Source organism: Biomphalaria glabrata, chromosome 1 (assembly GCF_947242115.1).
Source record: "Biomphalaria glabrata chromosome 1, xgBioGlab47.1, whole genome shotgun sequence".
Lineage (NCBI taxonomy): Eukaryota > Metazoa > Mollusca > Gastropoda > Planorbidae > Biomphalaria > Biomphalaria glabrata.
The window spans coordinates 441,069-468,734 of NC_074711.1; the positions used below are offsets into that span (position 1 = coordinate 441,069).

Genomic DNA, 27,666 nt, shown 5'->3' on the forward strand with positions numbered 1-27,666 from the left:
CAAAAGCAGAAAGCAGGAGGTTTGGACTAGAAAGTAGATTATCCTTATCTTTGAAGGAACATCCGTAACATGCAAAACATTTTATAAACATTTTTTAGAAACAGCCTTCACCATTTTCAAAACCTAATTCATTTTGTACTATTCATATTTTCTTATTGAGGATGATTAGTTGTCATGTATCAAGATTAATGGGCGATTAGGAAAACTTACAACTGAAATGAATCAAAAGCTGCTACAAAGGTCTAAAAAATGTATTTATGTATCCAACACAAGACTTAAGCTAGTCAAAAAACAATCAGTTAATATGGTATAAGCAGACATTGCATTAATAAAGGTTTCGTTTTTTAAGTTTTGGACATTCATTCAGAAATTAAGATTATCATGTACCAATCTAAACTTCTTGAGAACCAAAGCAGACAGCAGTGGGAAGTGTTCAAACTGATGACAGTTCTAAAGGCATACCACACGACCAGTTTGCTCTCTTAATGGTACTAGTTTTCAAGGGTGTCTGTATCTAAACATTTTAAAAGTACATTGTTTTTGATGTTTAGACTTACCTTCTACAAGTTTTTGCCTGTAAGTAGAAGTAAAGGCTCCATAGTAAGCTACACAAGCTGCTGCTATAAAAACATCTCCTACTACATTTTTCAACTGTACATCAAAGTTGGCAACACTTTCCTCCCAGCGAACCTATAAGAAACATGATGTAGAAAGGGAATAAATACAATGGCCTCCTTCAGTTGCAAAATAACTATGGAAATGAGAAATGAGATGAATGCCTGGGCATTAGTTATGGTTGGAACAATGTAACCCAAACAGCTATTTTCCAATTTCTCTGCACAGCTGATGAATCCAAAGGAACAGCAACTGCTGATACAGAATGCGAAATGCGGTGGCGCAGGCTCTGCAAACTGCCTTGTCTGCTCCTTATTTTTCCTCAAGATAGACTCCCAAAGCCTTTCACATATTTGGGTATAGCCGCAAGGCAGCAGAGGTTTAAATTCAGTTTTCCTTCTCCTAGGTGGGTAGTCAACCAAGGCTAATGAGCCCCTCCTGCCTGAAGCTTACTGGTTTAGGCACTGGTTACACATTTTCCCCAGTTAGTGATAACAATTCTCCCATATCTAACATCTAACGGGTAGAGGCTGTTTGTCAGAGGCTATCTGAAAGCCATTGAAAGTATTTTTTAGGTAGTGGAGTGCTTATATCCATTACCACTTTTAACAACCTTGCAGAACAGAGAATAAATATTTCAAGGAGTAGAGAATAAATATTTCAAGGAGTAGAGAATAAATATTTCAAGGAGCAGAGAATAAATATTTCAAGGAGCAGAGAATAAATATTTCAAGGAGCAGAGAATAAATATTTCAAGGAGCAGAGAATAAATATTTCAAGGAGCAGAGAATAAATAGTTCAATGATAAAGATGAGAAATAAATGAGTTTTTAGTAATGTCCCATTTCTTATTTCAACATGAAATCATGAGATTGAGATGTTGTTTTGGGATTCAAAGATAGTTGAGCTACTGAAATGTATATTTTTTTAAAGTAGAAATATGAAAAAAAATCACACCAAGAAAGTGACAAAATCATTGTAGTCTCACAATTCTTTCCAAATATGGTTTTAGTGAATGAATGCACATATTTTCAAATCGTTAATTTATTCCTCAAGGTGATATTTTTGTTTGATCATTTCAATTTATCTTTGATATTATAAAAACTACGCCCAGTAGGCCAAGTCTGACTAAGAATCATATTTTAATGTTATAATAGTTCTCATAGATTTTAAAATAACCTACTTGTTCATCAGCTAAGGCTGTTGTCAGTTTGGAAGAGCGTTTCAATCTGGCGGCAGTCACAGCCATGTTTCTTTCCAAAATTTTTTATTTCAGCCATACTCTTGTCAAAGACAGGCTGAAGATTTTTAATTTGTTTCTCCACTTCAGCCAGTTGGTCTTGTTTAGCTTTGAGGACACTTAAAACCTCATTGAGAATGTCTTGAGCCTCAGCCAGTCTGACAAGGAAGAGATAATACATCTTGTAATAATAATATACCAACTATACATATACTTCTGTAATAAAACTATATATATCCCATGTTCAAAGTGACATCATAAAGTTTACTAAGTAATGACCACTAAAGTTATATTAAAATAAGTCTAAGAAAACAAATATAATTGAATATTTTTTTACTTATACCTAGAATGATTTAAAAAATAGCAACGCTTTGACTGCTAATTATTTAATGCTTTGTCAGCTAATTATTTAATCCTTTGACTTCCAATTACTTACGCTTGTTTCTTTGGCTCAACTTGTTTAGCTACAGCAGAGTAAACATCAATTGCTCGAACCCATAGGACTAAAGTTTTACAAGCCTAGACGAAGAATAGATTTATCAAACAACATTCCATCATTACTCGGTGGTCATAAGAATCTTCAAAACATTATATCACAAATATTTTCAGATAAGTAGTTAATGATTTAAGATTTACATTCACTATGAAACTTTTCCATAAACAATGTAATTACAAAATATAATGTCTACTAAATAAAAAAAACAATAATGCATCTATAGACATTTTTTTTTCACACCAAATACAGAAATTGTTTTTCAGCTTAGAAGATTGCTGGTTGGCAAATAAAAAAGAAGAAAAAAAAACAAACAAAACAAAACAACATTCAATGAAAAGTGGAGTTGTTTTGACATACTGTGGGCTTAACTTATCAGACAGATCATTTTATTAGTACAACATTTGTGGGTGAATGTTAGACTGTGTTACTCTTCAAGTCTCTGATCCAAATAAAAGAAATGATTTCACATTCACATTTTGTTGTGTTTTTTTTTAACACCAGATCTTCTGTAGAATATTAAACACATGACTAGCCTAGTTGATCTAATTTTAAACATCTATGTTAATCATCCCTCTTTGCTTATGATGCTTTCAATATAGACAGTATCATCTCTTTCTACTAGGTTTTCTCCTTGAAGTTGTAGTTGTGCTTCTATGATTTTTAAATCAGTTTTCTCCACTTCTATAATGATCTTGTTTAATTTTATATGAGCATGTTGTAGTTTTTGGAGGCAGATATCCTCTGTGAAATCTAGATCCTCCATTTTTTTTTGTCCATTGAATGCATGTGTTGCCAGCTTTTTACTTTTTCATTATTCAGTCTAATCATAATCATCAAACTCCATTAGAGTGAGGGCTTGAGAGGCTCAAATCCTCTCTTGCAAAAGCCCTGGCCAGAAACCCTGCTGTCTTGCGTAGTGCATAAATGTCGCCATACAGGTTGAGAATTTTGGGTTTCCCAGACCTGTCGAGACGGAGATCAGCAAATCTGGGGCAGTCAAACAGAATATGAGGCAGGGTTTCCTCTTCTTCCCCGCAGCGGGGGCACAGTGAATCAAAATTTGGCCATAGCCGCGAGAAATATGAGCCAACAGGACAGTGGCCTGTCCTGCACTGTGCTATAATAGCTTGCTCAGGCCTGGACAGCCTCCACCACGGGGAGTGCAGTCAGGGCGCCTCATGTGCTCCCAGACTCCACAGGCTTTTTGGGACTCAGTCTAATGAGTTTTTAGAAATAATTTAATGATTCCTCTGACAATAAAATAAGTTACCTTTGAAACTTTGGCTACAACGTCAGGTACAAAACTTGGCATGGATGTATATTTCCTGACTTTAGCCAGCTTGGCAGCTGGGACATTTTCTTTGTCATATTCATAAATTTTTTTAAGAAGTTTGTGTCTGCCAGCATGGCTTTACAACTCGCCCAGTCTGTCCTAAAAGACATTATTGCATAAGCAATCAACATTTTAGTGCAATGAATTACTGAAGGTCACGGTCATTAGACGTTCACCAAGTATAAAACATTAATGTTTCGTTTGTTTATTCCACTTACTTGTTGCCTAAGAGAATGGCAACAGCTTCTAGAACTGTCTGAACAAGTTCTGGAGGTTTGGTAAATACTCGTATCTCAGCAATGTCATTTTTGTCTAGTGCTAACAAAGCCTGAAAGCACAGAGTCATAACAGATCATAGTCATTCTTATTAATCTTAATCTTATATAATACAGACGTTACTTCAAAAAAGAAGATGATTACGTCCTACGCATCATGTATTTAGTCATGCATATTAACCAATGACTTAAATTCTGCCAAGTCACTGGTTTTCCTGGCTAGCTCAGGCAACCCATTCCATGCTCTAATAGCACTAGGGAAGAAGGAGTGTTTGTACAAATTTGTCCTAGCATATGGGACGAGGAATGTGCCTTTATCTTTCTGTCTTTCAGAGTATTTTATTAAATTTTGTTTTTGTATTTGAAGATTATGGTTCAGTGTTTTATGTATGATTGCTACTTTACTTTTGAGCCTTATTATAAAAACTAAAACAAATAAATTCCACTTATCTTATTCATGGTTAACCAGTAACACAGACTAAAAACGCAAAATACTTAGGTGTTATGATAAATGAAAAACTGCCATGGAATCCCCATATTGATTAAACTAACAAAAAATCAAACAAAGCATTAAGCATAACTAAAATGTTTGTTAGGCCAATAATAGAATATGCATCCTCTGTTTGGGACCCCTCAACTCAAGAAAACATTAAGAAACTGGAACAGACACAAAATAGATCAGTGAGATTCATAACAAATGAATATTCACATTTGACTAGAGTAACACCTTTAGTAAAATCACTAAATTTAGAAAGCCTTCAGGATAGAAGATTCAAAAGTAAGGTAGCAATTATACATAAAACATTGAACCAGAATCTTCAAATACAAAAACTAAATCTAATAAAATACTCAGAAAGACACAAAGATAATGAAATTGACATTCATGACTGTGAAATGCTATTTATTATTGCACCTCATGGCATGAAGTCGTGTATGGCAGCATTATGAGATTGAAGACAAGGAGATTATGGTCATCAGTAAAGAACATTCTTACAAAAATTTTTTTTATCAAAGTGGGCAACTCTCAAGATACCCAACCTTTTCATGCCATGTGTGCAGCCAGTTTTTCAGAATGAAGATAATCTTCCCTAGCAGTTTTTGAGTTAAAAGAAAATGAGATCATGTTTCAATGACAGAGAAGGAACTACCACCTTGTCATGTAATGACACTTTGTGTAAGACAGAAGATTAAAAAGTAAAGTAACAATAATACATAAAACACTCAATCATAACTTATAAATACAAAAGCACAACCTAATGAAATACTCCAAAAGACACAAAGATAAAGGAACATTTCTTTTTCCATCTGGTAGGACAATTGGTACAAGTGTTTCTTCCCTATTGCTATTGGAGCAAGGAACATGTTGCCTGAATCAGCCAGGAAAATCAAGACTTAGGTGAGTTTAAGTCTGTTATTAACTTACATGACCAGATTAACAAATGGATATGCTTAATCTATAACTATCTTCTGTTTAGAAAGAATGTCTGTAATTTATAAGATGAAGAAATAAAAATGTTTTACTTTCTCTGCAACTTCCAGCGCAGGTAGCGCCTCGTTCAAGTCTCGTTGAGCATCATCTGCTATAGCCTGAGTTTCTTCAGCAGTTGTTTTCGCTTTAGCTTCATCGATAGCCACCTGTTTCTGAACCTGATTGATAAATTGAAAGAAACTGTTACCCATACATATTAAATATTTCATATTGGTTAGAGGTTTGAAACAATCCACAGCAACCATGTTTGAGCCTAACCAGAACATAGTAAAATAGATCAAAAGCAGCCTAGAATCTCATTAGTGCATTGAAATACTGATGGAGGTCTTATGTTCTTAAATGTTGACTGGTTTCTACATCAAATATTAACTTTAATAATCACTCAACTTTTATTTGTTATTATCAGTGAATTTTATTACACTGCAATTGTTCAGGGAACAGTACCAGGAAAAAGAAGAAGAGGCAAAGAAAGTGAATGTAAGGCAACATCAAAGAGTGGACAAGCCTGTCACTGGAAGAGATTCTACTTAAGGAAAAGAAAAGAAAAATGGTCTACTGATCATGTGTAGTGTCCAAACAGTTGAACAGGCTAAGGGATAAGTGAATGTGATGCTTTCATGGTTTAGAGGTGCTGACTTTTCAGGTATTTGAAACAAGAACAGTAATTTTAATAGCCCTTGAATTTCAATATAATATAGAAAAAAGCAGAGATTTGTTTTCTTCTAATTTCCTACAAATCAAACATTAAATAGTCTCAAATAAAGTCATAAGGCTTCAGACCTCAACTATAATTTATCTACATAATAGTATCACCCCTTTTATATCTATTGATTGAATCAGGTACATTTGCATTTTGTTGTGTTAGGTACTATTCAGCCATAGCTTGTCCTTTTTATTTTTAAATACTAATTGCCAAAACAGCCCTTAGATCATCAAATCTTAAAATGTATCATTAAAAAGTACAATTAGTAAACGATAACCTATGTACAATTTTATTTTCTTATCCATCGCCTTTAAAAAGGAACATCAATACTATATTCCTACTAAAAATCAGTAAGTTTAAAGTACAAATTATATTTTGACATGATTGTTTCTTTAAAGTAAACTTTATTAACATTCTGACTTCTTTATTCAAGTTTTGTAATCCTATTTGAAATATAGTGATAATATAAAGTTCATTTCTGTCTCTCTTTGAACATATATACATATATTTGTTTTTTTCTAAAGCTAAATAAGAGTTTGACAGCAATCATCCTATACTTTCTTAATAATTACCAATACTACCATACCCCTGATGATCAGCAGGATGGCTGCCTGGTCGTGCGGTTTGCGCGCTGGACTGTCGGTCGGATTTATCGACGGTCGAGGGTTCAAACCCTGCCCGCTCCCATCCCCCGTCGTCCTGCGGGAGGTTTGGACTAGGAAGTAAACTATCTTCAACTCTGAAGGAACATCCGAAAAATATAAAACAAACAGACTATCATGTCCCACAAATTGTGTAATAGTTTGAGTATTTCACCCAACCCTAATGGGTAGCTGATATATGATTTTTTTGGAGGCCCCTGAGTGCACCCAACTCTAATGGGTACCTGATATATGATTTTTGGAGGCCCCTGAGTGCACCCAACTCTAATGGGTACCTGATATATGATTTTTGGAGGTCCCTGTGTGCACCCAACTCTAATGGGTACCTGATATATGATTTTTGGAAGCCTCTGAGAGCACCCAACTCTAATGGTTACCTGATATATGATAGGTAAAGAAAAGGCAGTTGGCATTGTGCTGGCCACCTGACACCCTAGTTAACCTTTGGTTATAGAAACAGATAAGCTTTGTTTGTTTAACATGTTTCATATGTTACTTCAGAATAGAATATCCTTATTTCCTAGCCCCCACCTCCTTCAGGTTGACAGGGGAAGCCAGTGCGCAGAGTTTGAACCCGGGACCATCAAGATGACAGTCTGGAGTGAATACTACTTGACCAGGCAACACAAGTTTTATTCATCTGCCTCCATAGATCACAAGTTCAGAAAGAGGAACCTCTATATAATATGTGTTTAGGGCAATAAAATAGAAATGTCAAACCTATGTAATCAAGCCTTTTTGATAAAACACCAACGTAAAATGAATAAGAACTTTCTTGTTGTCAGAACTTTCTTGATGTAATCGTTCAGATGCTACAGTTAATTGTAACTTGTTGACAAAATACTTTGCTACAAAATATTCAAATTTGTTTTGCTCTAAATTAAACATTTCTTGTATGTCTATATGTGTTTGTATTAAGTGTCAATAGTAATATTTTTTTAAAAATTAAAACAAGAACAGTTGTAACTATTGAGTTTTGATTTGTTTACTTAATAGTAAACATTAATTGTTTGAAGATTAGTTTGCTCATATTTTTTAAATGGTACTTTCTAGAAAAATGCAAGTCAAGTTTTTTAATTGAAGTCTTGAATGGATGTTAATGATCATAGATATTTGAGAATCACATTTTCTTTCTAATGCTCAATAAAATAATAATTTAGTGTAAGACTTACTTTGATTTCATCTGAACATCCTAAAGATACGGTTTTGAAGAAAGACTGTGCCACTCCTAAAAGAGCTTCTTTCGGCCATTCAATGAACCAGTCTATGGTGCAACAGTTGACCAAAGATGGAAACATCCGGCATCGTGATCGAAAGGCAGAGCCCACCGGAGACATGCACAATACTATGTGCAGATTATTTCTGGAAAAAATACAGACCGATAAAGTGCAATTAAATTTAAAGGACAGCTTTACAGAAAATAATATTAAACAATTTATTATGTCTGGATTAAAATATTACGACAGTACAGAGTCTTAAAGAATTTATTTCTCTGAAAAGTTTTCTTCATAACCATCGAAATAATTTTTGTATCTTATCAGTCTACAGATATTCCTTGTTAATCTAGTTATGCACATTAATTTTAGACTTTAACACCTTTGTAATCTCAACTTTTGTTTTCTTTTTAAGAATGTCCAAATGAAGATCTAAGGGGTAACAAATGAATTTCTAAAGGGTAACAGTGTGACTCTATCACAACATGATGTCTATACTCTTAATTCACTTTAATTGCTCTCAACCAATCTGCAACTAATAGTTCATTCTTGAGTGCCTTCTAATCATCTTGTCATACTTTTTTTTTTATTTTTTAAAATAATGTTTTACATGTTTTGGATGTTCCTTCAGAGTTGAAGATAGTTTACTTCCTAGTCCAAACCTCCCGCAGGATGACGGGGGATGGGAGCGGGCAGGGTTTGAACCCTCGACCGTCGATAAATCCGAACGACAGTCCAGCGCGCAAACCGCACGACCAGGCAGCCATCCTAACTTTTAACTTTTACTGTGACTGTTCATTCGTCAAATATATATTTACCTATGCATGCACAAATTAACTTGTATCACATACAAAGATTATATTTTCAAACTTGGAAATCCAAAACAGGATTACAATTTACAATGGCAACCAAGCCCCATGATGACCTTCTGACCACTGTTAAAAAACACAAGTTAAGACTGTACAGTGAGATTCTCAGGACTCGCAAGAACTTGTCTGCAGGTAACAGTACCAGGGAAATAAAGAAGGTGGTGTAAATGGAAAGGATTGGGAGGACAACATTAAGGAATGGATGGGGCTGTCTACGGAAGAAACTCTAATCCTGATAGAGAGATGGAGAAAAACTGTCAACAGATGTTTATGGTGCCCCAACAGTCAGACAGACTGAATGACAGGGTAAGGTGAAGATGACCATATGTATGTAGTGCTACACAACAGTCAAGGTAAAAGCACAACTCTGTCAACAGACTTTTATGGTGCCCCAACAGTCAGACAGACTAAATGACAGGGTGAAGATGACCATATGTATGTAATGCTACACACCAGTCAAGTGACAAGCACAATTCTCTGAATAGATGTTTATGGTGCCCCAACAGTCAGACAGACTGAATGACAGGGTAAGGTGAAGATGACCATATGTATGTAGTGCTACACAACAGTCAAGTGACAAGCACAATTCTCTGAACAGATGTTTATGGTGCCCCAACAGTCAGACAGACTGAATGACAGGGTAAGGTGAAGATGACCATATGTATGTAATGCTACACACCAGTCAAATGACACAATTCAAGCACAATTCTCTGAACATGATGACAATGAATTAATGACTTTCTATGAACAGGTGCTAGATATCCTACACCCACACATTCAAATGAACAAGGCAGTTTCCAAAGGTAAAGGATTGAACAATTTTTGGTTTCATTAGCCATGATATGTTGGATACTTATCTGACACACTGAATGCAAACAAAAGCTACATGTACCTGACAGTGAATACAATAAGCCAAATGAACCTATTATAAGGGAACATTGAGAAGTCAAATGAACGTGAAAAATGGATAAAGAAAAGTCAAATGACCAGGTACAAGTTCAAAGTTCAAACAAACCTTACACACTGGATACAGTTAGGTCTAGAGTCATTTATACATGAAACATAGTAAGGTCAAAAGTGCCTGACGGTTAAAAACAATAATGTCAACTGTACCTGACACACTGGATACAGTTAGGTCTAGAGTCATTTATACATGAAACATAGTAAGGTCATATGTGCCTGACAGTTAAAACAATAATGTCAACTGTACCTGACACACTGGATACAGTTAGGTCTAGAGTCATTTATACATGAAATATAGTAAGGTCATATGTGCCTGACAGTTAAAACAATAATGTCAACTGTACCTGACACACTGGATACAGTTAGGTCTAGAGTCATTTCTACATGAAATATAGTAAGGTCATATGTGCCTGACGGTTAAAACAATAATGTCAACTGTACCTGACACACTGGATACAGTTAGGTCTAGAGTCATTTATACATGAAATATAGTAAGGTCATATGTGCCTGACGGTTAAAACAATAATGTCAACTGTACCTGACACACTGGATACAGTTAGGTCTAGAGTCATTTATACATGAAATATAGTAAGGTCATAAGTGCCTGACGGTTAAAACAATAATGTCAACTGTACCTGACACACTGGATATTGTTAGGTCTAGAGTCATTTATACATGAAATATAGTAAGGTCATAAGTGCCTGACAGTTAAAACAATAATGTCAACTGTACCTGACACACTGGATACAGTTAGGTCTAGAGTCATTTATACATGAAATATAGTAAGGTCATAAGTGCCTGACGGTTAAAACAATAATGTCAACTGTACCTGACACAATGGATACAATAGTCATAGATAGCATCTCTATTTCCTTCAGGAATTCCTGCCTCTTTAGCACCTGGTCTGCAGCCTATTATCAACCTCTCATACTCGTCAGGTTCAAACAAGTTTGGAACTTCTCCAGAGTTCAGCATGTTGTTAATATCTTCTAGAAATTCTTCTACCACAATCTGTAAGATGACAAAACTCACATATTTTTTTCTGTCTTTATGTTGTAGTATAGCTAGCACATTAAAAAACTATTGAGCAGTGGTGCACATGTATGATTATTGATGTTTATGGTCAATTATATTGAAATTAGTGCAAGGGAAACATTGATGACAAGGCATTTGACCACCATCTTTTGTAAGACAAGTTTTGTGGATGTTATTTTGTTGTGGCCATATTTAGAGGGGATCATTGTGACCTACTTGTAAAGGAATGTTATCTAAACAAATTAAGTGGACACCCATAAAGGCAAGACACAGTCAAAGGTAATTGTACTGAGAAAGGCTTCAAGATATTGGATTGCTTTGTTTTGGAAAAAATTCCAAGAGGATGGGAGAAGGGTTGCATTGCAAGAAAAAACAATTTCTAAAACTAGTTAAAATGTAGATTCTATTGTTGCTAATTGAAAAAAAAAAAAGTGCATAAACACTAAATATTTTAATAAGACATAATAATATGGACTAATTAATTAAAATAAGTACTATATGCATAGTTCTATACAGGATTTTACAAATCAAGTTTTCATATAGATCTAATGATTTTAAAAATGTTTGTTATCTTTAATGATCTCAGTATAGGCATAAAATGAATATTTGTGTATGCAATATACAATTTTTAGGTTATTTAAATATCAAATATTTATGAGTATGAAACTGATCAAATAGACAGTTTACACCAATCTACTTTTATCTACAGTAGATCCAATGGCTTTTTAACCTGTCTTGACTTATCATCAAAATGAAGAAACTGCATATCCTGATCAGGGACTGCTGTTCACGACAATAAGGTGCACACCTACCATTTGCAAGAAAGATCACAAAAACTAGTAAATGCTCTGGCAGTTGCATGTCAAGGGTTCAGACTTGCAATAAGTCTCACCAAGACTCAAGTCTTGCACAAGAAAAAGCTTCTGCAGCAGTGGCAAGACTCTCTAATTATGTCTGGGAAAATACTAAACTGACCACAGCGACCAAAAAAGCTGCGTAGTGTGAACTCTTCTTAATGGTAGTGAGAGCTGGTCAACATGCATACATCACGAGGATAGTTTACCCTTGCACTGCCTGTGACACATAATGTCCTTTTCCTGCAGGGTTTGTGTCTCCCATCAGGACGTTTTGAAACTAGCCAATACACACAATATCTATAATATTATGACACAGAAAAAGACTAAGTTGGCTTGGACATGTCACTTGCATGCCAAATGGAAGTTTCCTAAGCCCAACCACTATGCCAAGATTATGTAGTCTTACCCAAGGGATGACCAAGACTAACCAAGCAAGATTTGATGATCACAGGCTTCAATGAAAGTATGTGGGAGAAGAATCACCCAAGATTGGACATACTGGTACAAACATCACCCAAGATTGGACAGCGTGAAGGTAGACTGTGCACACTGTTACAAACATCACCCAAGATTGGACAGCATGAAGGTAGACTGTGCATACTGGTACAAACATCACCCAATATTGAACAGCATGAAGGTAGACTGTGCATACTGGTACAAACATCACCCAAGATTGAACAGCATGAAGGTAGACTGTGCATACTGGTACAAACATCACCCAAGATTGAACAGCATGAAGATAGACTGTGCATACTGGTACAAACATCACCCAATATTGAACAGCATGAAGGTAGACTGTGCATACTGGTACAAACATCACCCAATATTGAACAGCATGAAGGTAGACTGTGCATACTGGTACAAACATCACCCAAGATTGAACAGCATGAAGATAGACTGTGCATACTGGTACAAACATCACCCAATATTGAACAGCATGAAGGTAGACTGTGCATACTGGTACAAACATCACCCAATATTGAACAGCATGAAGGTAGACTGTGCATACTGGTACAAACATCACCCAAGATTGAACAGCATGAAGATAGACTGTGCATACTGGTACAAACATCACCCAAGATTGAACAGCATGAAGATAGACTGTGCATACTGGTACAAACATCACCCAATATTGAACAGCATGAAGGTAGACTGTGCATACTGGTACAAACATCACCCAATATTGAACAGCATGAAGGTAGACTGTGCATACTGGTACAAACATCACCCAAGATTGAACAGCATGAAGATAGACTGTGCATACTGGTACAAACATCACCCAATATTGAACAGCATGAAGGTAGACTGTGCATACTGGTACAAACATCACCCAATATTGAACAGCATGAAGGTAGACTGTGCATACTGGTACAAACATCACCCAAGATTGAACAGCATGAAGATAGACTGTGCATACTGGTACAAACATCACCCAAGATTGAACAGCATGAAGGTAGACTGTGCATACTGGTACAAACATCACCCAAGATTGAACAGCATGAAGGTAGACTGTGCATACTAGTACAAACATCACCCAAGATTGAACAGCATGAAGGTAGACTGTGCATACTGGTACAAACATCACCCAAGATTGAACAGCATGAAGGTAGACTGTGCATACTGGTACAAACATCACCCAAGATTGAACAGCATGAAGGTAGACTGTGCATACTGGTACAAACATCACCCAAGATTGGTCAGCATAAAGATAGACTGTGCATACTGGTACAAACCTCATTGAGAACAAAAGGAATGAAGCAGCTAGAGACAAAAAGATGATAAAGAAAGCTGTCCTGTCACATAGCCCTTTAACAGGTGCATTCATATACACTAACTGTGGCAAACTTTGACACTCAAGAATTGGCTTGTTTAATAACACCAGATTCTGCCCAGACTCAAGAAGAAACTAAAACCAATGACACATCTAGGCTTATCCATTGTCTTTCAAATAGAAGAAGCCATATAGTATAGTACCAGTATTAGATTTTTCAAATATTAATATGTATCACATTAGTTTGACAAACACACATGATCACACAGATATTCACATACATACAGTTTGACAAACACACATGATCACACAGATATTCACATACATACAGTTTGACAAACACACATGATCACACAGATATTCACATACATACAGTTTGACAAACACACATGATCACACAGATATTCACATACATACAGTTTGACAAACACACATGATCACACAGATATTCACATACATACAGTTTGACAAACACACATGATCACACAGATATTCACATACATACAGTTTGACAAACACACATGATCACACAGATATTCACATACATACATATGTATCTCTCTCTCTCTCTCTCTCTCTCTCTCTCTCTCTATATATATATATATATATATATATATATATATATATATATATATATATATATATATAAACTCTTTTGCCAACCTGTGTATCAGTAAATAAAAAAATTGTGGGTTTATTTTGAATGCCTGCTGTATCATACAATTTTTTCAGGTCATCATGGAATGAAGAATAGTCATAGCCTCGAAAGAGCTCATTCTGGAAGCAGCGATAGTTACACATGTGGGCAGACAATCTGCACACAAAAAAAAAAAAATCACATACTTAGGTGTGTTTTTATCTACTAGTATATATAAATGTTCTTTTAAAACTGTAAAAAAATGATTATTTTAACTCAACAATCTGGTAAAAATATTATAGATATTTATATATTGAACCTTGTTAATGACTGTTTTCCTGTTCCTCCCACTCCAACCAATAAGGCATTGCCTCTTTCTTGTTGAATCATCCTGACTAGTTGAGTAATATGTTCCATTGCATCCATAAAGAACACAAGACGCATTTCTTTAGGTGATGTAAGGTTAAGGTCATCTAGATACTGTCTCAAACAGAAGGAATTTCTACATAAGTAAGTATTAAAAGCTTTGTAGAGTTCTATATAAGATGTATTTTAATTTAGATGATTTAATAAAATATAGAGGTTAGACTATGAAGTGCTTGATGATAACTTTTGAAATGGTTAAAAACATTATACCTATGTAACTATTTGAAGTATAAAACTAAGTTTCCAAATGTCTAGAACTTTATCGTTTTATTTTGATATTTTCATATGAAATTTTCATTACACAATATAAATTTTAGAAATCATTAAATAGCAGTTTGTTACCTCCCCTAAAACATGTTGAAGTTTGTTCATGTCAGATATCTCCTCATAAAATTTCTCTTCTGGTGGGCATCCCATCTTCATGAAATTACCAAACAGTAAAGGATCTTTGATAAATGAATGCGGATCAAAGTTCTGAAAATAATTAAAAGAATTCTTTACTGGCATTGATATTTGATGAGGGTCAGATGTTTGGAGTTAATTTTAAAAATTAAAAAAAATTGACATTTGTATTTTAGATAGGATGGCCAAGTGATAAAATGATGGTCTAATAAATAGGGTAGTAAGATCTTGACAATCTCAGTTCAGGTCAGGAGAATGAATGAGATTTAGGCTGGTTTATAGCTTCATTATTCATGCTTATGGTAGTGCGCTATGGTCCAATCTCTTTTTTTGTGAGAGTATGGGCTATCTGTGAGAAATTTCTGTGCTGCCTTCAGGAACCCAGCAAACACAACTCAGATCTTAGTCGGGTTATGAGCTTGAGCCCCTTTGATGGATAGCACAGCAGTTTAAGCTTTTCCGCCACTCTTCACAGATCCTCTCCCCCCCCTCCCCCCATTTTAAATGAAATATAGATTCCATTGCACTGAGCTAACTAAAAACTATTAAACATGTATGTTATGGAGTGTGTGCCCATGTTTGTATTGACAGAGAACTGTTGCTGCTAAATTCAGATTTCTACAGTTGGTAAAAGAAGCTTAGCAGCTGATGAAAGAAGTAGGAGATGAGAGACAGAATGTGTGTTGATTGTAGGTGTTGAAACATTTTCAGAATTTATTTAGAGTTTTGTATCAAGTAAGCTAAATGCTTACTAGAACTACAACACAATGACAAGCTCATCAACAATGGAATAAATTTCTATACAAACATTCATCAATCTGAATGAATGTTCACATTGTAATATGAATAGGAACAAGACTGTTTGCACTTCTTACACCAATTTAAGAGCATTGACCTAAATGTTCACATTTTAAAGAGTTATTAATAAAGATTATTTTGCCTCTATTGATGCTATTACTTCTATTGATGATTGTATTTATTTCAGTTCTAATTAACATTACTGATTAGATTGGAAACAATAATTAAATAAATTAAAAATAATGATAACAGTAATTTAAACATAACCTCATTGAATGTTTTGTACACAATTTCTGCCATAAGTTTGTGGAAGAAAAGCTTGTCTTCATTGTTAATCAGTCGATCATGGAACATTCTTTGAGTCTCGTGAATAAATAGACGAACAATTTGAATTTTTTCACGGAAGATTCCTGCATCAGCCTGCAATATACCTACAAAACAATAAAATGTCATTACAAATTTGAAAATTCTAACAGAAAATGAAATTGAGATTCTAGCAATAAAATTACAAGGAAAAGAATTTTTGCTATAATTTCATCCTATGAAAATATCAATCTAAAAATACTATTAAAAAAAAAATTCAGAAAGTCCAAACCATTTTTGTGAGACTTTGTAATCTATTTTTAAAAAATTTGTTTAATTAACCCCCTGCTTTTGTTACTGTAAATTAATGTAGCCCTTATAAAAAATCTGTGCTTTTATTGTGGAACTATTTAAAGTTGTTTGATATGAAATTGAATTTATCAACTTCTTCATTGAAGAGCTGTTTCTCAATAATGTTAGTTTACTTTTATTTGTAATCAGAACCAGTCTGCATTCTAGGCCTTATGGTCACTCTCGAGCTTTGAGGTGATAATAATTTTCAAACAACAATTCTTTCACTTAGACATTCTAAAGCTTTGTTTTCTTTTCATAGTTTCTGATTCACAGTACTAGTCGAACAATATTTTCAGTGGTATTTTAAAGCTATTTTCATATCATCTTGCAATTAATTATAATTATATCATCAGTAATTATTATAATATGGGATATTGAAAAGGTGCAAATTTCATGAAATTTTGTTGTTTAAATGCTTAGTAGCAGACAATTTATAAAGTAGAATGCTGACCTTGGACTACTTTAGAAAGGTCTCTCAGATTGAAAACGTAGTGAGATTTGGCAGGCGTAGGAAGTAGGTCTGAGCTCATTCTAAAATAGAGTTCAACAGCTGAGTTAACTATTGGTTCAGCTAATGTACGGGCATTGCGAGAGAAGTCTAGTAAAAACCCATTGATGATTGCCTGGAAGTAAAAGTGAAGTCAAACATAATAGGCCCAATAACCTAAACTATGTTTTTATTATTAAGTAAATACTTTGTTCAATGACTGAAAGAGGCCAACAAAGTCTTTATCAAATGTATTTTAATTTACTAGTCAAAAAAGTTATATTTTATCTAATTATCTTTTTTTTTCCACAAGTAGTTGAAAACATTTTATATTTCAATAAATTGTAATTTATTTCAATGTGTGTTATAGGACAGACATTCTATCTGAATTGAAGATTAGAACATCCTAGTCCAGACCTGACAGGAGTGACCAACATGACAACATTCACAAATACTAAATGACCAGGCAGTTTACCCTGACATTTGAGAATGTAGTCAATACAATTTACAATCACTATTTTTTAACTGAAAATATATATTACACTCAATACGGAATGGCTGCCAGGTCGTGCGGTTTACACGCTGGACTGTCGTCCGGACTTATCGATGGTCCCGGGTTCAAACCCTGCCCGCTCCCATCCCCCGTCGTCCTGCGGGAGGTTTTTGGACTAGGAAGTAATTATCTTCAACTCTGAAGGAACATCCGAAATAAGTAAAACATTTTTTACAATATTAATATTTTAAGTATAAAATATCAATACCATTAAAAATTAAATTATAACGTATTTAAGTGAGGCCCTTGTTAAAATGATGATACGGTAGGAGCTCTGGACTATTGTCTGAATGGTTCCTAGTTCAAACACAGTCACCATCCTCCGACTACCTGAGGGAGGTTTGGGCTACAACGTAATAATCTTTTAATTTTGAAGGAACATCATAAACACATAAAAAAAAAAAAAAAATATTGTACTAAAGAAAAGTTTCAATAAAAAAACAACTCTGTACTTACTAAAAACATCTGTTTTAGGCTCATTTCAGTTGGGGATGGGATGGTGAACATGGAAAAATGTCGAAATAACCTTGGTGACACAGGATTTCTACCACCATCAGGAGGCGAACAGGCAGCAGCAAGGGTTACATCCTGTAACAGAAAAAATTGTTTGAGTCAGTGCACAAAGCTGTGTAGCAGTGTATCAGCTTTTTTCTTTTAAAATTGACTAAAAGAGAATTTGAAAGATTATTTCATGGAATCTTGAACACAGGATTAAATATGTCCACTTTGCTGATTGTCAGTAATGGCTTCTCTGGTTTGAAGATAGATTATTTTGTGAAAGCCATATCTCCATTGCCACACCTGTACCTTCTTGGCAGCACTAAATTCTCTAATTCTGATAATATAACTTCTGGTTGCCAACTTTCACTTCAGAATAGATTCAGAAACAGGACTATCATTTCAAACCAAATTTCTTAAGTGAAATAAACACTCAAAATATCTTTAAGACTGCTAAATATTAAAAGTGCTACTTGGAACTCTTGCTGAGTGAATATATCTGAATTAAATTGATCATCTGAACTTTTGTATTACAAAGCCTATTTATTCTCTTATCAAAATCTATTCCATCATTTAATGACATTAACACACACACATATATACTTTTTTGGGGGTAAGTTTCTACAAGGCTGGAGGAGTAAAGATAATAAAGACACTTTTTAAGATTTGCAACAGGATCTGGCAGTCAAGAGACTGGCCCAAGCCCTGGTTTCAATCACTCATCATCACCCTGCTAAAAAAAGGCTATTTGCAACTCTGTCAAAACTACCATGCCTCATAAGCCATCCCAGCAAAGTCCTGTTAAAAATTATATTATACCATCTAAAACCAATAGATGACAAAAATTTTAGTAGGACAAGCAGGTTTTAGACAAGGTCACAGCACAACAGAAAAAAATACTAAGCTTCAGGATACTCTGTCAAGTCTTAATAGATTTTAAGAAAGCTTTCAACATTAAAGGTTACAAAGGTACTGTAAGCATTAAAGGAAGAAAAATTACTAACTTGTGCTTTGCTGAATACATAGATGGTCTGGCAGGGACTAGCTTACTAGTTGCTCAAAGACAAGACTGCCACAGCATAGGGTATGCAAATCAATGTTGAAAAAACACTAATTATGACTCTAGTAGCCAACAGACATTAGTATTGGAGACTTAAAGAAAGTTGACAAGTGTCAGTAAATTTAAATACCTAAGAGCTATTGTTTCAGATAAAGAAACCAAAACTGAACTACTGGCCAGTTCACAGGAGCACTTGGTTAACTCATAGCAATTTAGAAAGACAAAGGTATAGCCCTCCACACTTAAATCAGACTTTGGTCATGGCCACATTCTTATATGCTTGAACTGCAGAACTGTAGAGGAGGATCCTGGCCATAGATATATGCTATAGAATGATCCTAATTATCACATACAAAGACTGAAACATAAACAAAAGATTAGATACTGGATCACAATGACAATTGGGCCCAGAGATGACCTGCTAACCACTGTCAATAACAGAAAACTAAAACTTTATGACCATATTCGTTTATGACCACAAGGTCTTCAGGGCTCGCAAAAAACTTTCTGCAGGGAACAGAACCAGGAAATAGAAGAGGCAGCACAGAAAGAGATAGGAAGACAACATAAAAGAATGGATGACCAGTCATTGAAAGAGATTCTATTAAAGGCAAAAAAAAAAAACCCAGAGAGGAATGGAGAAAAACAGTCGACAGATCATGCGTGGTGTCCCAACAGTTAAACAGGCTAAGGGATAGGTGAATTCTTTAAATGATATTTGCAATGACAAAATTGAATACTTTTACATTTATGCCTATTTAAAACAACTTTATAGTCTCTTCACAGCTTGTCAGTCCAAGGTGGAATTAGTTTTAATGATTTCAAAATTGCAGTCAAAGAGGGTTTCCAGTATGAGCCATTCTGAATCTTTTAAAATTATTTAACATTTTATATCATGGCGAGCCAGTATATTAAGAATGCTACCCTCTAAATATATAAAGGGTAAAAAAAAGTGGTCCACATTGCAAGACTCTCCCCATTGTTCTTTGGCTGTTGTTATCATGCCAGGTACAAGAATCGATTACACTGTCGCCACACTTTGTCATCAGTGTATATATAACAATGAGATGCCACTGTACCTTAGAGAACTGATTACTCCATATGTCCCCCAGAGAGCCCTATGCTCAATGGACGCTTTTAGTGGTGCCACGTTTCTCCCTCAAAAGCTACGGTCTGCAGGCTTTTTCAGTGCACGGACCAAAGGTTTGGAACACTCCCCATTGATCTCAGACAGACAACATGCTACACCACTTTTAAGAAGAACATTAAGACCTACTAGTTTAAAACTTTTTTAGATTAGTTTTTTATTTCTATTGTCGTGTTTGTGTTTGTAATGTTATTACAGCGCCTTGAGCCTACATTTTGTTTGTTAACAGCGCTTTATAAATAAAACTATTATTATTATCAGTTTAATCAAAAATCTTCAACTCATACACATGCACTCAAACAGTAAACATTTTGTTATCCTTTATGAAAAAAAAAAACGTTTGCAATTATTTTTAGCACCTGAATCTCTTTCCAGGTCATTGTTTCTCTGTCATATAAACCATCAAAGTCTAGATACTGTCGTAAAAGTTCAATAGGTGGCTGAGAGCCGTACGTGTCCAGTTTGGGCATGTTGAGATCGTCAATAAATATGACCACTCGTTTACCTTGAGGTGCACCTGTACACAGAGAAAAGCATGACAGAAGGACATTGGTATGAATAATGAACATTGATCAAAGTTTTGAGGAATTAAGATGTAAGTCTACTGGTACTTTTCAAGAGTTGTATGTTACTACTATGGTCTTGTATGTCAGCCATTAAGGATAAGATGGCTGCATGGTCATGTGATTTTCGCACTGGACTATCGTTCAGATTTACCTATAGTCCAGGGTTCAAACCCTGCCCGCTCCCATCCCCCTCATCCTGCAGGAGGTTTGGACTAGGAAATAATTATCTTCAACTCTAAAAGAAAATTCGAAACATGTAAAACATTTTACAAATATGTAAGTAAAGGCGGGGCTTTAAGTCAAAAGGGCAGGTCGTCACAAATCCTCAAAAAAACATAATCTGATGCGCTATCGAAAATGTAAGACTACAGTTGAGATGCTTATAGAAACATGTATAAATGATGGTCAATTATAGCCCCTGCCACTTCTTTGTTCCCAACCTACATCTATTGGACTGTATTGTTTTTTTAATTGTTCTAAAAGTGGAGTTCAATTTTCTGAAATTTTGTAATTAAACATTAATACTACTGAAACATTAGGTCAGTTTTAGACTATAATGTCACCATGCATTAGTTAAACATTGAAATTGTTCTTATTCTTAATTTCAATCAATCAAAAAGTTAGTTAATTTAATGTATTAAAAATTGCTCTAGGACATGTTGACCCCCAATCATGATGAAGCATGTGGGAAATATTAAAAGTACAATTAGGCTGCAAGCAGATACCATGTCACTATGCTGTCATTACTCTGAACTACCTAACAGCACAATGTTATGTACAAAACAAAACTACAGTTGATGTGTGAAAAGCAAACAAGAAAAAAGAAATGCAGGTTAAATTAAGACCTGACAAGTTTTCTTGAAAGAACTTGAAAAAAACATTTAATGGTGCAACTGATCACTGCTTCAGAAACATTTCATGAGTTTACTAGGTAGACCTGAGAGAATCAGGAAAAAAATAACTAAAACTACACAAAGCATAGACTAAAAATCAGCTTGCTGAGTTAATTGGGTCAGGGCATTATAAAAAGAAATGCCAAAGCTGAAAGGGAAAAAAAATTGTTGTAGCTGCTATTGGAACTGTCCAAAACAGGATATAAAAACCACTCTTTCACCACCAGCAGGTATATTGAAAGGACAAAGTCTATTTTTCATACTGCTTTTAGCCACAACCATGATCCAATTATGGTGATTTGTGTGTGGGTGATTTGTTACCCCAAGCCATGTAACTTTAAAAAAAAAAAGAAAAAAAAAAGAAATGTAGCCTATTTTGTTTGTTCTACTAATTGTTTGAATGCATTTGTTGCAATGTGTGAAGTGTGTTACTTATACATAGATGTAACCCATCCAGACATCATTTGTTAAACAGATGTAACCCATCCAGACATCATTTGTTAAACAGATGTAACCCATCCAGACATCATTTGTTAAACAGATGTAACCCATCCAGACATCATTTGTTAAACAGATGTAACCCATCCAGACAATCATTTGGGGCAGGGAACCACTCTAGATCCTTAAAGCATAGCTGGCAAAGCGTATCAAGTGAACATAACTTTTTTTTATATGTGTTTCAAACATTGAAGATGTTATAGAACTATATGTGTGTTAGTCATTAAAGACATATATGTTAGTTTTTAAAAGATTTTTGTTGGTCATTAGAGAAGTGCATATTAGCAGTTGAACACAAAATGTTTGTTAGTAGTTGAGGAAGAACATGATCTCTTTCTCAACTTGCGCTCTTCATGTAAATTTTTTTTTTTGCAATAAGCCCCTGTCGATTTTTTTTGCACATAAGATCAAAGCAGTAGCCTATATAGCCTGCAAACCTTGACTCAATTGGTAGGGTTTTGAAAATATAGAAAATTATTTTATTTTAAGTAATCAATTTTTAGCATAAAATGATATTTAATTTTATAATTACTGAAATTAATTTTAGTACTAAAAATATCTTGAGAGAGTAAATAAAGAAATTAATAAGTCAGGATATTAACCAAAAAGACATACAAAAAAAAAAAAAAAAAAAACTGAGATCAGACATTTAGTTTAAAACATAAGACTGTATATGAAGTTAAAATGTTACAGTTATAGACAAAAAAATAAATTTACCAATAACATTTTTCTTTCGTTTCTCCAACTTCCCTTCAATAATTTCTTGAGTTCTTCCGCTGCTGGTTTGTGCAGAAAAGTTAATGTAAACTGGTACGTAGTTCATTCTCTCAGAGATGCGATCAAGTAAATCTCTTACTATCACAGACTAGAGCAAGTTGAAGGAGACAATATATTCATTCTTTCAGATATGCAGTCAATTATTTCAATTACACAAACATTAACCAATCAAGAAATATTCAGAAGTTGCAACATTTTTTTTTTAGTTATAGTTTAAACAAAAACATTAAATCAACATCTTATAATCATATCTTTAATGAAGGTAAATTGGTAAACTAATTTCATACTACCTTGCCCACGCCTGTCCCTCCTGTAAAGAGCACTGGTTTTTGAACAGAAAGTAACCGCTCTAGGAAGTAGCCATAACGTGCTGTGTCCACAGTGGGCACCATCATTTTAAAAAATGAAATGGATTTGTCAAATCGAAAGGATGAGACAAGACGTTCCCACAGATCCATTCTCTTTGAGTCCACCTCAATGTAACAGCTCCATAAAGGATATGTTCCTGGCAGCTGAAAGGTTATATTAATAATAGAGAAACACTCCATCTTGCAAATAATTTCAATGTTCATAACTTCAGTATTCTTTTTAAGGACAACATAACATCAAATTTAAACAGAACATGTTGTCATTTCAATAGTACTTCAGCAGTGCATCTAGAATGCACTACATCTAGACTTCTTTCCAGCTACTAGATTACTCAATGAAGTAAGCTATAAGCAAGCATCAGTATTCAAAATGCACTCAAGACTCACGTCTCTGTATCCAATCAAAAAAACTATTTTTTATGCTTATAAAGAAGACTCCTTGGTGTATGTTTTGTTAATTGTTTTCTACTATCACTACCAATGTAGTCTTTTACTAGATGGGTCTAGTTTTTAATAAAGTCAATAGGTTTAGTGAGTAGAAGAAATATACCCAGTTCTTTAAGGTCCAAATTTGTTGTTATATTATCCAACAATGAAATCAACTCTGAGCCAGTTCAGCACTAAATTGTCTATGATGTATAAATAGAATATCTGATTGAAACTATCAACACATAATATTGTTTCAGTTACCTTGGCATCTTGATTTTCATCAAATTGTTGTCGTATAAACAGATCAAAAGCATCTCTGTACTCATCATTGAGGTTACCCCCAAGAGCCCAAAGGTAACAAAACACAAAGATCTGGCACAGAAATCGAAACATCTTGGAGGATTCTAGTGACCAGTCAAATTGACCAAGCTTGTAGAAGAAAATGGCTTCAAGCAATTTACAAAATGAGTTTATTTTGCTGATATCTACCTGGAAAATAAGAGTACAGATCTAAATGTTGAGAATTCTTAAGTCTACATTGAAACTAATTTGTTCTTACTGGTATGGATATAGTTCTTTAAGATACTTTGTATCATTTTTAAAAAGCACTGGAATCTTTCTTGGCACCCTGATGGGTCAACCTTAGCTAATAGCATCTGCATGCTTCTATCATTACATTATTCACTACCTTCCATCTCTATCCATTTAACAGTGTAATGATATAATCTTGAAATTCAAAAAGGTGAATACACATTATCATATACACTGCACAACATTTTTTTTTTTGGTTAAATAATTAGAGTTAAAAAAAATTTTGTTTGATTTTCAATATGAATAAATGTGTTGCCAATTATGTCTTAGTAACTCTTAAGCATAGCATCTATTACAATGTATTACAATCTATTACTATGGACACTTTGACCCCCCCCCCCCCACCCCTAAAAAAATAGAAATGTTATGTTTATGTTAGGGCAAAAATTGTGAAAAAATTGCTACTTTTTCACATTTCTAGGACAATTCACACATAAAGGGGTTGACCAAACTTAGTGTATAGGTTCCCTTTTTTTTTGTTTTAACATTTAAATGTCATAATTACATCAACATACAAAAATTACATTTCAAAATAAGACAAATCAACACACATTATCATTGTCGCGGGTGAAGCTACGGCAAGATCCTGCACCTCAAAGATCATGTGGATGTAAGGTGTAAATTTGATTCTCTCACTATTGGCTAAGCATAACATTTTGTTGTCGTCTAACACTGTGTTCATGTTCTCTATCCATAATGCATCCACAGGGCCATCACATACTATCCACTGATGATCTTTGGTTGTGTCCTAAACAGTTCAAAATAATGCCAAATGTATTCACAGGCTAGTCACAATAATAAACATTTACACTTCATACTCATGTGAATAATGTAACCTACTATTACACTTATCATTAAGTAAACAATATATTCTAACACTTATCTTAATGCAAATTTTCTTGCAAATTTTCAAACTAAATATAACTGCTAAACTCTTACGTTGACACAAAACCTGACAGTCAGTCCCATCAGCCCATCTTTCCACTCAAGCGTTTGTTTGTCCACACCTCCATATAATTCATTCATAGTAATAGATTTTGGATTCATAACATACACATGAACTGGTTGATAGAATTCATTCTGTACACCTTGATTGTACAAACTGGTCAAGGCTTTTTCTAGAATCTAATGAAACAAGTCATCAAAACTTTAAAACATTTTTTTGCTTAAATAGATAGGGTTATTATATATTTAGTACCATGAAAATGAAGAAGTGACAGACAGAGAAATCGATGGGAGGACAACATAAAGAATGGACGGGCCTGCCATTGAAAAAGGTTCTAACTAAGGCAAAAGACAGAGAGGAATGGAGAAAGACAGTCGATGAATCTTGCCATGGTGCCCCAATGGTCCAACAGACTAAGGGATAGGTAAAGGTAAATTGATTTAGAATTAAAATACATATTATACCTATTCTAATGTTATGTCTTTTCCAATGTAATATCAGATCTGATGCTTAATCTAATGCCTTAATAAGGTTGAAGCACAAACACTACACAATACACATTCACCAAACTTTAGGCATTGGCAGTTAATCTTTTCATTCACAATAACTGAATATTTTATTTTTTTTTAAATTGTGTAAAAAAATATTATGAACAGAATGAAAAGTGTTTAGGTTACAAGCTAAATAGTTAGGAAGGAACTGTACCAAATAACTAGCAATGAGTCTGACTACCCTACAAAACATCAGGGGTAGGTAACAAAGAGCTCAGATCATTTAAACAACTGCACAACAAAGCCTGCCAGGTGTCAAAATTTGTATTGAATCTTTTTACTTTCCAAATAACTATCTTTTTTTTCTTTTTTCATTTTAATGATGCTGTTATAATATTTTCAAAGAAAATTTGGCAACAGTTAATAACTTTTTATTTGGTTGAGCTGTATGCATTGTAAGACATAATTACCTTAAAATATCAATGATGTCTTAACCTACACCTACATCATGAAATTGTGAAAAAAATTCAGAAAACTCAGAACCTGTCCCAAATTAGCCGTAAACAAGATATGCATTTTTTTACATATGACAGTCTATCCAAAGAAGAAGAAGAAGGCCAAACATTACATAGGTCTCACCAGCCAAATGAGGGGGCACAAAACCCCTGTGCAAAGCCCTCAGCCCCCTGGATGACAAAAGTGGTCATCATCAAACCACGATGGACAAACTATATATATATATATATATATATATATATATATATATATATATATATATAAATGCTCTAAGTGTGAAAGATGGTCTTTAAAATATTTTAAATTTGTTCAAATTGTTATACATAATTCCAAGGGAGGAGCCTATTTTATTTCTGGTCTTTGTCTCACTGGTGCCACAGAGAAAGTTGATATTGAATGTGTTTAATTATTGATTGTTGTTAACTTTCAATGTATAGACCTAAGAAACAAGGTCATTGTACAACAAAAGGACATAATGTGGATAGATGACTATATATTTTTTTTAAATACTAGCTTAGTAGATCATGTACTTTTGATGGATTCCTTATTAGCATCATTAAACTCTGCTTTTAGGCCCTGTTTCAAACTTTTCAAATGCAAGAACATAAAGTCATGAATTTAAAAACAAATGCAATCTTTCATTTGTAGAAAATATGCTTGAATGTGATGACCGAGAATTGTGTGAGTCCCAGAGTGAATGAAAACTTACAAGTTTAATATTTACGTACCTAGATTTGATTTGATTTGGATTTTAGGCACATCAGCACAATTTAGGCCATGTCGTGCCTGCAGTCCCTTAAGGACTACTCTCTCTCTCTACATAACAGGGGCTAAATTCTATACAGTTAAATCATTAAAATCAAGGTCTATTCACAGTTAAAATAGTAAGGGTAGTAAAAATTTAATAATTTGGTAAAAATCTAATGTAAATAGTACATGTTCACAGATTTATAAATCAGATCTTTGTAGACAACCCCACTTCCCGGATAAAGCCCAGTACCTTCCCAGGGTCGACATTGTCGAATAGTGTTTTTAAGTTAGTGGCTCTAAAACACTACAATTAGAATGGCTACAAATGTAATACACTACCCTGTAAATTGTGGTCTTTCCACCCCCAGTTGGTCCAACTAACATAACACCATGTCTGACAATCATAGTCTCCAAGAACTGTATCACTTTCACAACTTGCGTGTCCACCACTTGGAGCTTCATTTCTAGTTGGATGTTCATGATCTCATCTTTCAGCTGGCCATAATCATGTTCTGGTATGTTAACACCAGGAAAAAGATCTGAAAGTATGGCCTGCAAAACATTATAAAACCACTCAGTGAACAAGTTTCATAACTATTTCTTAATACTTTTTTTTTATTCCACCCAAAAATATAATTTTTTAAAAATTTAGATT

At 34.3% G+C, this 27,666-nt stretch overlaps 1 pseudogene; it reads right to left on the reverse strand.

Annotated features, from left to right (window-relative positions):
• Positions 1-27,666, reverse strand: part of LOC129927480 (dynein axonemal heavy chain 6-like) — a 90,942-nt pseudogene that overhangs the window by 36,668 nt on the left and 26,608 nt on the right.